The sequence below is a fragment of the Manis javanica genome, chromosome 6 (genome assembly GCF_040802235.1).
Source record: "Manis javanica isolate MJ-LG chromosome 6, MJ_LKY, whole genome shotgun sequence".
In the NCBI taxonomy this organism is placed as follows: domain Eukaryota; kingdom Metazoa; phylum Chordata; class Mammalia; order Pholidota; family Manidae; genus Manis; species Manis javanica.
This window is the reverse complement of record NC_133161.1, coordinates 90,850,039-90,861,802: the sequence shown is the minus strand read 5'-3', so window position 1 is coordinate 90,861,802 and position 11,764 is coordinate 90,850,039. Positions and strand designations below refer to the sequence as shown.

General features: G+C 43.9%; 1 protein-coding gene across 1 annotated transcript in view; it reads left to right on the top strand.

The window, feature by feature from the left end:
* The window catches only part of COG5 (component of oligomeric golgi complex 5), a 386,458-nt gene that overhangs the window by 170,753 nt on the left and 203,941 nt on the right, over positions 1-11,764 (top strand). The gene's annotated exons all lie outside the window — the stretch shown is intronic.

Here is an 11,764-nt window from a genome sequence, read left to right as displayed (position 1 = left end):
TAGTTCTTGAGTAAAAGCTGGTTGAAAGCTTGATGAGAGATTTTTCCGACTTGGGATTTGATGAACTTTATTATACAGGGTAAGAAGAGACAGGTGAGAAGAATGATTATTATGGGGCCTGCAATGGGCCAGACCCAGGTAAGGAGGGGGTTTGTTAGTATTGAAGAGAATGGGTTGGAATTGGAAGCAGAGTGGAGACTGGAGGCAAGGTCGTTGAGTTTGGTGATGTCAGTTTCTCCAATGCCGGATTCGTTGATGTAATAGCAGCACTCTTCCTTGAGGAAGACGCAGGTGCCGCCCTTCTCGGCTGTAAGCAGATCTAGGGCCCGCTGGTTTTGAAGGGTGACTTTAGCTAGCGAAGTGACCTGTCTTTGGAGAGAGGCTAGGGAATCGGCAGTGGATGTCAGGGCTCCCTCAAGTTTGGCGTTGAGATCTCTAACTGCCCATAGAGAGTGACTCAAGGCTCCTCCCGAAAACCCTGCCCCAATGGCTGAGGTGCTCAAAGAGATACTGACCATGATGGGAAGGAAAGCAGCCCTTTTTGTGCACGAGGGCAATGGAGGTTGGAGCTCAAGGAATTCTGCCATGCTGTAAAGTGTAAGCTGTGAGATTAGGGTGACGAGAATGCAGGGTGTGCTGGAGTTGGGAGACAGTGAACTGTGCTGGAGGGGGGTGCAGTTGGGCCAACACAGTGGTGGATGGTGAGATTATCTGCGTATTCTGGTTCCCATAGGGGTATGTCTGCCAGGGGGCAGAGGGGTTGTCTTTCTGCATGGAAGGAGTAGTTGGAAATATGAAGGGGCATGGCGGCCAGCAGTGGGCGCTGTAGTGATGCACACAAGAAACAATTGGCGGTGTTAAGGGTGTGGTTGAGAAAGATGGTGGTGTCCTGAATGAACTGTAACGAAGAGTAGGAGAAATGGGAAGAGGGAAGGGGATAAGAAGATTAAGAGGCGCCGTCAAGAGTTTGGATAATGACTTTTTTGGAATGTCTGCTATCTGATGCAACTTGAGAGATCTGGGAATGAGAGGGAACATACTTTCGAGAGCTATGAAGGGTACCGTGAGGAGTCGAGGACCCCCCCATAGTAAACTGAGGCTGTGACTCTGGCAGCTCATCGAGAGTCCCAGGGATCTGGGATTGATAAGGAGAATGAGCCGTTGGGATATTTCATGAAACAGTTGGAGGAGTAATACTGTGGGTACTGGAAGTTACCCATGTAGTGAATGGCACAAGACCAGTAGGTACATCTCCTATAGGTGTCTGGCCATAACCTGCAATAGGCTTGTTTTTGGTCATAGAGGAAGCAGAGGTAGGGAAAATAAGGGTAGCTGCTAGTGAACACTTTGGTGGAGGGAGGAAAGTGGAGGTATAAAGGCTCAGAGCAGCTTTTCAGAGGGCAGTCTGGTGTGTCAATGAGGGCAGTAACTTTTGTTTGATGCTGTGTGTAAGTCTGTCTGACTTTGAATCGCCATACAAAGGAGGCTAGGGTGGTGGGAAGACAATAGGAATGAGGAAAAAAAGCGAGAGAGCAGTAAAGGAGGAAAAAGTCATGATTTGGGTATGGATGGCAAAGGGGGTGAACGGGATTTTGGAGGAAAGAGGACAGTAAGGTCAGGAGTCTGGAGGGAGGGAGAGTCTGTAAACTTTTGTAGGTTAAGAGATCTTTTAGGTGATGTGGGGACAGAATGGTAAGGGGCGCCCTGAATGTCAGTTTATGAGCTTCTTTCTGCAAGAGCTGTGTAGCGGCTAATGCTCGTAGGCAGGGGGCCCATCCCCGAACTGTGGGGTCTAATTGCTTGGAGAGATAAGCTTCTGGGGCAAAGGATGGGCCATAATATTGGCCTAGGACTCCTAGAGCTTGACTGGACCTCTCATGAATGTATAATGAGAAGGGCTTCGACAAATCAGGAAGTTGGAGAGCTGGGGCTTCCACAAGGGCTTGACGGAGCTTAATGAAGGAGTGTCGGGGTGAGGAGGATAATGGTTCTTCAGGGGGGCCCTTGCTGAGGTCATATAGGGGTCTTGCCAACAAGGGGAAGTTAGGGATCCACGCTCTAAAATACCCAGCCAGGCCTAGAAAGGAAAGGATTTCTGTCTTGGTTTTGGGAATGGGCAGGTCAGAGAGGAGTCGTTTTCTGTCTAAGGTAATGGACTTTCTTTGTTGAGATAGAAGGAATCTGAAGTAAGTGACAGGAGGGGAAGGATTTGAGCTTTGACGGGGGATAGTCGGTAACTTCTGGAAGCTAGAAGGTTAAGTAGGGAGGCAGTGTCAAGTTGAGACTGTTCCCACGAGAGACTGCAGAGTAGAAGATTGTCCATTTATTATAATAAGGTGGACTTGGAGTGATCATGATGAAACTGTTTGAGGTCCTGAGCTAGGACCTGTCTAAAAATATGGGGACTTTCTCGGAAGCTTTGTGGCAAAACTGTCCAAGTGAGTTGTTCAGAATGTCTTGTGTATGGTTCCGTCCATGTGAAGATGAAAAATTCTTGTGAGCAGGTGTCTAGAGGGATAGAAAAATGGGTCCTTGAGATCTAGGACTGAGAAGTGGGATGCCGAGGCAGGGATCTGCGCTAAAAGGCTGTATGGATTTGGAACTAAGGGATGGATAGGGACAACGGCTATGTTGATGAGGCGAAGGTCTTGGACAAGGCGGAAAGATCCGTTGGTTTTTTTTTTTTTTATTTTATTTTATTTTATTTTATTTTATTTTTTTTTGAGAGGGCATCTCTCATATTTATTGATCAAATGGTTGTTAACAACAATAAAATTCAGTATAGGGGGGTCAATGCTCAATGTACAATCATTAATCCATCTCAAGCCTAATTCTCGTCAGTCTCCAATCTTCTGAAGCATAACGAACAAGTTCTTACATGGTGAACGAATTCTTACAGAGTGAATAAATTCTTACATGGTGAACAGTACAAGGGCAGTCATCACAGAAACTTTCGGTTTTGATCATGCAATATGACCTATAAACCATCAGGTCAAATATGAATATTCATTTGATTTTTGTACTTGATTTATATGTTGATCCCACATTTCTCCTATTATTATTATTATTTTTATTTTTAATAAAATGCTGAAGTGGTAGGTAGATGCAAGATAAAGGTAGAAAACATAGTTTAGTGCTGTAAGAAGGCAAATGTAGATGATCAGATGATCAGGTGTGTGCCTATGGACTAAGTATTAATCCAGGCTAGACAAGGGCAGCAAGACATCCACGGATGCAGAAGATTTCTCTCAAAGCAGGGGGGGTGAGGTTCTGAGCCTCACCTCTGTTGATCCCCAAATTCTCACCTGATGGCCCCCCTGCGACTGTGCCTGTCTTAGGTTGTTCCTCCCTTGAGGAATCTTACCCGTCTCTGGCTAACCAGTCATCTTCCGGGGCCATACAGGGAAATGTAAAGTTGGTAAGTGAGAGAGAAGCCATATTGTTTGCAAAGGTTAGCTTTTTACTTCTTTGCAGATTTATGCCCTGTGGCTTCTATGCCCAGCACTTGTCTCGAGGTATCTTTACCACCTGGAGGAATTATGATACTCGGTAAATTCGATATGAGGCACGAATTCTATTTAAAGTTTGTAATTAGGAAGGAAGAAGAAAAGCTATAGATGTAGCATATGAAGGAAACTTGGGAGGATTGATTATTTCTTTGACATATCTTCTTGTATAGTACCTTAAGTATGTATAGGTTTTAAACTACTAACTAATTTGCACACACATATTAACATAATAGGAATACGGTGACATAAACAAAGCAAATCTATAATTACCAGCCATCTCCAGTGAAGCCAAGAAAACCATTTAGGCACCCTAGGCATTTGTGAAAATTTATCTATGATATGATGGATATTTTCCAACTGTACTTGAACCATCAGACAAATTAAAGCAGCCCATTTCTGGGATCTGTTCACATCCCATATGTTCTTTTAACCATAGATAGTCTATAGTCATGAGATTTTGGGGTGCTACAACTTGCACCCCTCCCAACTCCTGGTTGAGTTCCAACAGTACAGATCCAGTCAAATTCGTTGTCTCACTGTATGCACATGCCAGCCTAGACATCTCCCTCCTCCTTCTCATGGCAAGTCCAGGAGATGGTGGGCTGGATGCAGCCACAACCGCAGCATCGTCCGGATCCCTGTGGAGGCTTTTTGATGATCATCCCCCGGCACGAGTCCTCCAGAGAGTGCTGATGCCGGAAGCTCCTCCTCATATCGTATCTTAGTTCATTTTCTGGGTATCCAAGCTAGGCCTTGATCTTCTGCGTAGAAACAAACAGACCCTTTGCCCACACTTTGACATGCCCTCTATACCACTGTGCAGAACTCATTGGAGGTCAGCACACAGTAACTGCTTTTTTTTTTTTTTTTTAATTAAGAGAAAGGAATATTATCAGAAAAGAGTACCTCCATAGCTGATCATCTGACACCCTTTAAGTGATCAACATTAAGGATATTTAAAGCATGCGTTGATCTTTGATTTACCAATAGTTTTATCCTGTTAAGGAGTAATCCCCCTTTTCTTTCTTTCTTTCTTTTTTTTTTTTAAATTTTTAATCTACACTTACCTGAAGAATACTATGTTTACTATGCTCTCCCCTATATCAGGTCCCCCCTAACAACCACATTACGGTTACTGTCCATCAGCTTAGCAAAATGTTGTAGAGTCATTACTTGTCCTCTCTGTGTTGTGCAGCCCACCCTCCCCTATCTCCCTCCCCCCCATGCATGCTAATCTTAATACCCCCCTTCTTCTTCCTCCCCCTTATCCCTCCCTGCCCACCCATCCTCCCCAGTTCCTTTCCCTTTGGTACCTGTTAGTCCATTTTTGGGTTCTGTAATTCTGCTGCTGTTTTGTTCCTTCAGTTTTTCCTTTGTTCCTATACTCCTCAGATGAGTGAAATCATTTGGTATTTCTCTTTCTCCGCTTGGCTTATTTCACTGAGCATAATACTCTCCAGCTCCATCCATGTTGCTACAAATGGTTGGATTTTTCCACTTCTTATGGCTGAGTAGTATTCCATTGTGTATATGTACCACATCTTCTTTATCCATTCATCTACAGATGGACATTTAGGTTGCTTCCAATTCTTGGCTATTGTAAATAGTGCTGCGATAAACATAGGAGTGCATCTGTCTTTCTCAAACTTGATTGCTGCGTTCTTAGGGTAAATTCCTAGGAGTGGAATTCCTGGGTCAAATGGTAGGTCTGTTTTGAGCATTTTGATGCACCTCCATACTGCTTTCCACAATGGTTGAACTAATTTACATTCCCACCAGCAGTGTAGGAGGGTTCCCCTTTCTCCACAGCCTCGCCAACATTTGTTGTTGTTTGTCTTTTGGATGGCAGCTATCCTTACTGGTGTGAGGTGATACCTCATTGTAGTTTTAATTTGCATTTCTCTGATAATTAGCGATGTGGAGCATCTTTTCATGTGTCTCTTGGCCATCTGTATTTCTTTTTTGGAGAACTGTCTGTTCAGTTCCTCTGCCCATTTTTTAATTGGGTTATTTGTTTTTTGTTTGTTGAGGCGTGTGAGCTCTTTATATATTCTGGACGTCAAGCCTTTATCAGATCTGTCATTTTCAAATATATTCTCCCATACTGTAGGGTTCCTTTTTGTTCTATTGATGGTGTCTTTCGCTGTACAGAAGCTTTTCAGCTTAATGTAGTCCCACTTGCTCATTTTTGCTGTTGTTTTCCTTGCCCGGGGAGATATGTTCAAGAAGAGATCACTCATGTTTATGTCTAAGAGGTTTTTGCCTATGTTTTTTTCCAAGAGTTTAATGGTTTCGTGACTTGCATTCAGGTCTTTGATCCATTTTGAGTTTACCTTTGTATATGGGGTTAGACAATGGTCCAGTTTCATTCTCCTACATGTAGCTGTCCAGTTTTGCCAGCACCATCTGTTGAAGAGACTGTCATTTTGCCATTGTATGTCCATGGCTCCTTTATCAAATATTAATTGACCATATATGTTTGGGTTAATTTCTGGGGTCTCTAATCTGTTCCACTGGTCTGTGGCTCTGTTCTTGTGCCAGTACCAAATTGTCTTGATTACTATGGCTTTGTAGTAGAGCTTGAAGTTGGGGAGTGAGATCCCCCCTACTTTATTCTTCTTTTTCAGGATTGCTTTGGCTATTCGGGGTCTTTGGTGTTTCCATATGAATTTTTGAATTATTTGTTCCAATTCATTGAAGAATGTTGCTGGTAATTTGAGAGGGATTGCATCAAATTTGTATATTGCTTTCGGCAGGATGGCCATTTTGACGATATTAATTCTTCCTAGCCATGAGCATGGGATGAGTTTCCATTTATTAGTGTCCCCTTTAATTTCTCTTAAGAGTGACTTGTAGTTTTCAGAGTATAAGTCTTTCACTTCCTTGGTTAGGTTTATTCCTAGGTATTTTATTCTTTTTGATGCAATGGTGAATGGAATTGTTTTCCTGATTTCTCTTTCTATTGATTCGTTGTTAGTGTATAGGAAAGCTACAGATTTCTGTGTGTTGATTTTGTATCCTGCAACTTTGCTGTATTCCGATATCAGTTCTAGTAGTTTTGGAGTGGAGTCTTTAGGGTTTTTTATGTACAGTATCATATCATCTGCAAATAGTGACAGTTTAACTTCTTCTTTACCAATCTGGATTCCTTGTATTTCTTTGTTTTGTCTGATTGCCGTGGCTAGGACCTCCAGTACTATGTTAAATAACAGTGGGGAGAGTGGGCATCCCTGTCTGGTTCCCGATCTCAGTGGAAATGCTTTCAGCTTCTCGCTGTTCAGTATAATGCTGGCTGTGGGTTTATCATATATGGCCTTTATTATGTTGAGGTACTTGCCCTCTATTCCCATTTTGCTGAGAGTTTTTATCATGAATGGATGTTGAATTTTGTCAAATGCTTTTTCAGCATCTATGGAGATGATCATGTGGTTTTTGTCTTTCTTTTTGTTGATGTGGTGGATGATGTTGATGGATTTTCGAATGTTGTACCATCCTTGCATCCCTGGGATGAACCCCACTTGGTCATGGTGTATGATCCTTTTGATATACTGTTGAATTCTGTTTGCTAATATTTTATTGAGTATTTTTGCATCTACGTTCATCAGGGATATTGGTCTGTAATTTTCTTTTTTGGTGGGGTCTTTGCCTGGTTTTGGTATTAGGGTGATGTTGGCTTCATAGAATGAGTTTGGGAGTATTCCCTCTTCTTCTATTTTGTGGAACACTTTAAGGAGAATGGGTATTATGTCTTCTCTGTGTGTCTGATAAAATTCCGAGGTAAATCCGTCCGGCCCCGGGGTTTTGTTCTTGGGTAGTTTTTTGATTACTGTTTCAATTTCTTTGCTTGTAATTGGTTTGTTTAACTTTTGTGTTTCTTCCTTGGTCAGTCTTGGGAGGTTGTATTTTTCTAGGAAGTTGTCCATTTCTTCTAGGTTTTCCAGCTTGTTGGCATATAGGTTTTCATAGTAGTCTTTAATAATTCTTTGTATTTCTGTGGAGTCTGTCGTGATTTTTCCATTCTCATTTCTGATTATGTTGATTTGTGTTGACTCTCTTTTTCTCTTAATAAGTTGGGCTAGAGGCTTATCTATTTTGTTTATTTTCTCAAAGAACCAGCTCTTGGTTTCGTTGATTTTTGCTATTGTTTTATTCTTCTCAATTTTGTTTATTTCTTCTCTGATCTTTATTATGTCCCTCCTTCTGCTGACTTTAGGCCTCATTTGTTCTTCTTTTTCCAGTTTTAATAATTGTGATGTTAGACTATTCATTTGGGATTGTTCTTCCTTCTTCAAGTGTGCCTGGATTGCTATATACTTTCCTCTTAAGACTGCTTTCGCTGCATCCCACAGAAGTTGGGGCTTAGTGTTGTTGTTGTCATTTGTTTCTATATATTCCTTGATCTCTATTTTGATTTGTTCATTGATCCATTGATTATTTAGTAGCATGTTGTTAAGCCTCCATGTGTTTGTGAGCCTTTTTGTTTTCTTTGTAGAATTTATTTCTACTTTCATACCTTTGTGGTCTGAAAAATTGGTTGGTAGAATTTCAATATTGTGGAATTTACTAAGGCTCTTTTTGTGAGCTAGTATGTGGTCTATTCTGGAGAATGTTCCATGTGCACTTGAGAAGAATGTATATCCTGTTGCTTTTGGATGTAAAGTTCTATAGATGTCTATTAGGTCCATCTGTTCTAGTGTGTTGTTCAGTGCCTGTGTGTCTTTACTTATTTTCTGCCCGGTGGATCTATCCTTTGGGGTGAGTGGTGTGTTGAAGTCTCCTACAATGAATGCATTGCAGTCTATTTCCCTCTTTAGTTCTGTTAGTATTTGCTTCACATATGCTGGTGCTCCTGTATTGGGTGCATATATATTTAGAATGGTTATATCCTCTTGTTGGACTAAGCCCTTTATCATTATGTAGTGGCCTTCTTTATCTCTTGTTACTTTCTTTGTTTTGAAGTCTATTTTGTCTGATATTAGTACTGCAACCCCTGCTTTCTTCTCACTGTTGTTTGCCTGAAATATGTTTTTCCATCCCTTGACTTTTAGTCTATGCTTATCTTTGGGTTTAAGGTGAGTTTCTTGTAAGCAGCATATAGATGGGTCTTGCTTTTTTATCCATTCTATTACTCTATGTCTTTTGATTGGTGCATTAAGTCCATTTACATTTAGGGTGACTATTGAAAGATATGTACTTATTGCCATTGCAGGCTTTAGATTCGTGGTTACCAAAGGTTCAAGGTTAGCTTCTTTAGTATCTTACTGCCTAACTTAGCTCGCTTATTGAGCTGTTATATACACTGTCTGGAGAGTCTTTTCTTCTCTCCCTTCTTATTCCTCCTCCTCCCTTCTTCATATGTTGTGTGTTTTGTTCTGTGCTCCTTTTAGGGGTGCTCCCATCTAGAGCAGTCCCTGTAGGATGCCCTGTAGAGGTGGTTTGTGGGAAGCAAATTCCCTCAGCTTTTGCTTGTCTGGGAATTGTTTGATCCCACCATCATATTTAAATGATAGTCGTGCTGGATACAGTATCCTTGGTTCAAGGCCCTTCTGTTTCATTGCATTAAGTATATCATGCCATTCTCTTCTGGCCTGTAGGGTTTCTGTTGAGAAGTCTGATGTTAGCCTGATTGGTTTTCCTTTATAGGTGACCTTTTTCTCTCTAGCTGCCTTTAAAACTCTTTCCTTGTCCTTGATCCTTGCCATTTTAATTATTATGTGTCTTGGTGTTGTCCTCCTTGGATCCTTTCTGTTGGGGGTTCTGTATAATTCCATGGTCTGTTCGATTATTTCCTCCCCCAGTTTGGGGAAGTTTTCAGCAATTATTTCTTCAAAGACACTTTCTATCCCTTTTCCTCTTTCTTCCTCTTCTGGTATCCCTATAATACGAATGTTTTTCCTTTTGTATTGGTCACATATTTCTCTTAGTGTTGTTTCATTCCTGGAGATCCTTTTATCTCTCTCTATGTCAGCTTCTATACGTTCCTGTTCTCTGGCTTCTATTCCTTCAATGGCCTCTTGCATCTTATCCATTCTGCTTATAAATCCTTCCAGGGATTGTTTCACTTCTGTGATCTCTTTCCTGACATCTGTGATCTCCTTCCGGACTTCATCCCACTGCTCTTGCATTTTTCTCTGCATCTCATCCCACTGCTCTTGCATTTTTCTCTGCATCTCATCCCATTGCTCTTGCATTTTTTTCTGCATCTCTGTCAGCATGTTCATGATTTTTATTTTGAATTCTTTTTCAGGAGGACTAGTTAGGTCTGTCTCCTTCTCAGGTGTTGTCTCTGTGATCTTTGTCTGCCTGTAGTTTTGCCTTTTCATGGTGATAGAGATAGTCTGCAGAGCTGGTACAAGTGACCGCTGGAAGAGCTTCCCTTCTTGTTGGTTTGTAGCCTTTTCCTGGGAGAATAGCGACCTCTAGTGGCTTGTGCTGGGCAGCTGTGCGCAGACAGGGCTTCTGCTTCCTGCCCAGTTGCTTTGGGGTTTATCTCCACTGTTGCTGTGGGCTTGGCCTGGCTGGGGCTGTTCCTCCAAAATGGTGGAGCCCCGTTGGAGGGGGAGCAGCCAGGAGACTATTTATCTCCGTAAGGGGCCTCTGTGCTCCCTGCTGCCCAGGGGGTTAGAGTGCCCAGAGATCCCCAGATTCCCTGCTTCTGGTCTAAGTGACCTGTCCTGCCCCTTTAAGATTTCCAAAAAGCACTCTCCAAACCAAAACAACAACAGCAACAATGAGAGAGGGAACAGAAAGGAAAAAAAAAAGAAAAAACACGCGATTTTTTTTTTTTTTTCCTCAGGTGCCGGTCCCAGGCACCCGCGCACTGGTCCTGCTGCCCTGTCTCCCTAGCACCAGGGTCCCTGTCCTTTCAAGGCTTCCAAAAAGCACCCACCCACCGGTCCCGCAGGGAAGGAACGCTCAATATTCTTGGTCCTCAGGCACTGGTCCCACGCACCCGCTCACCAGTCCCGCCGCCCTGCCTCCCTAGCACCGGGGTCCCTGTCCCTTCAAGGCTTCCAAAAAGCACTTGGCAAAAAGAGAGAAAAAAAAGGGGAAAAATGCGCGATTTCTTCCGTCCTCAGGTGCTGGTCTCAGGCACCCACCCACCGGTCCCACAGGGAAAAATGCGGGATATTCTTTGTCCTCAGGTGCCGGTCCCAGGCACCCGCTCACCAGTCCCGCCGCCCTGCCTCCCTAGCACCGGGGTCCCTGTCCCTTTTAGGCTTCCAAAAAGCACTCGCAGAAAAGAGAAAAAAAAAGGGGAAAAACGCGCGATTTCCTCTGTCCTCAAGTGCCGGTCTCAGGCACCCGCCCACCGGTCCCGCAGGGAAAAACGGGGGATATTCTTTGTCCTCAGGCGCCGGTCCCAGCCACCCGCTCACCAGTCCCGCCACCGTGCCTCCCTAGCACTGGGGTCCCCGTCCCTTCAAGGCTTCCAAAAAGCGCTTGCCAAAAAGAGAAAAAAAAAAAAGGGGAAAAACGCGCGACCTCTTCCGTCCTCAGGCACCGGTCTCAGGCACCCGCCCCCAGGTCTCGCAGGGAGAAACGCGGGATATTCTTTGTCCTCCGGCGCCGTTCCCAGGCACCTCCTCACCGGTCCCGCCACCCTGCCTCCCCAGCAACGGGGGCCCGTCCCTCTAAGGCTTCCAAAAAGCGCTCGCCAGAAAAAAAAAACTGCTCCGGTTTCTCTCCACCCGCCGGGAGCCGGGGGGAGGGGCGCTCGGGTCCCGCCGGGCTGGGGCTTGTATCTTACCCCCTTCACAAGGCGCTGGGTTCTTGCAGGTGTGGATGTGGTCTGGATGTTGTCCTGTGTCCTGTGGTCTCTATTTTAGGAAGATTTTTCTTTGTTATATTTTCATAGCTCTATGTGTTTTTGGGAGGAGATTTCCACTGCTCTACTCACGCCGCCATCTTGGCTCCGCCCCCCGTTGGTTTTTTTAACAGCTAATATGGGGGTATTAAATGGGGAGTGAGTGGGTCTGAGGTAATTTTTGTTTAAGAGATCTTGAATGATGGGTTTGAGGCCTATGAGGGCTAAAGTGGTTAGGGGGTATTGGGCCTGACAAATATACTGAGAGTGGTCATGTAATTTGATAGAGGCAGGGGGACGTAGGGGCACGGAGGGGCTTGTAATGTCCCAAACTTGGGGATTTACAGGGTGTATGAGGGCGGAATCAGAGCTTTCATTGGGTAGAGGGGGGTCGTCGGCTGTGAGGGCCATCAGAAAGGGAGTACTGGGGGCTGTGGGAGTGGATATA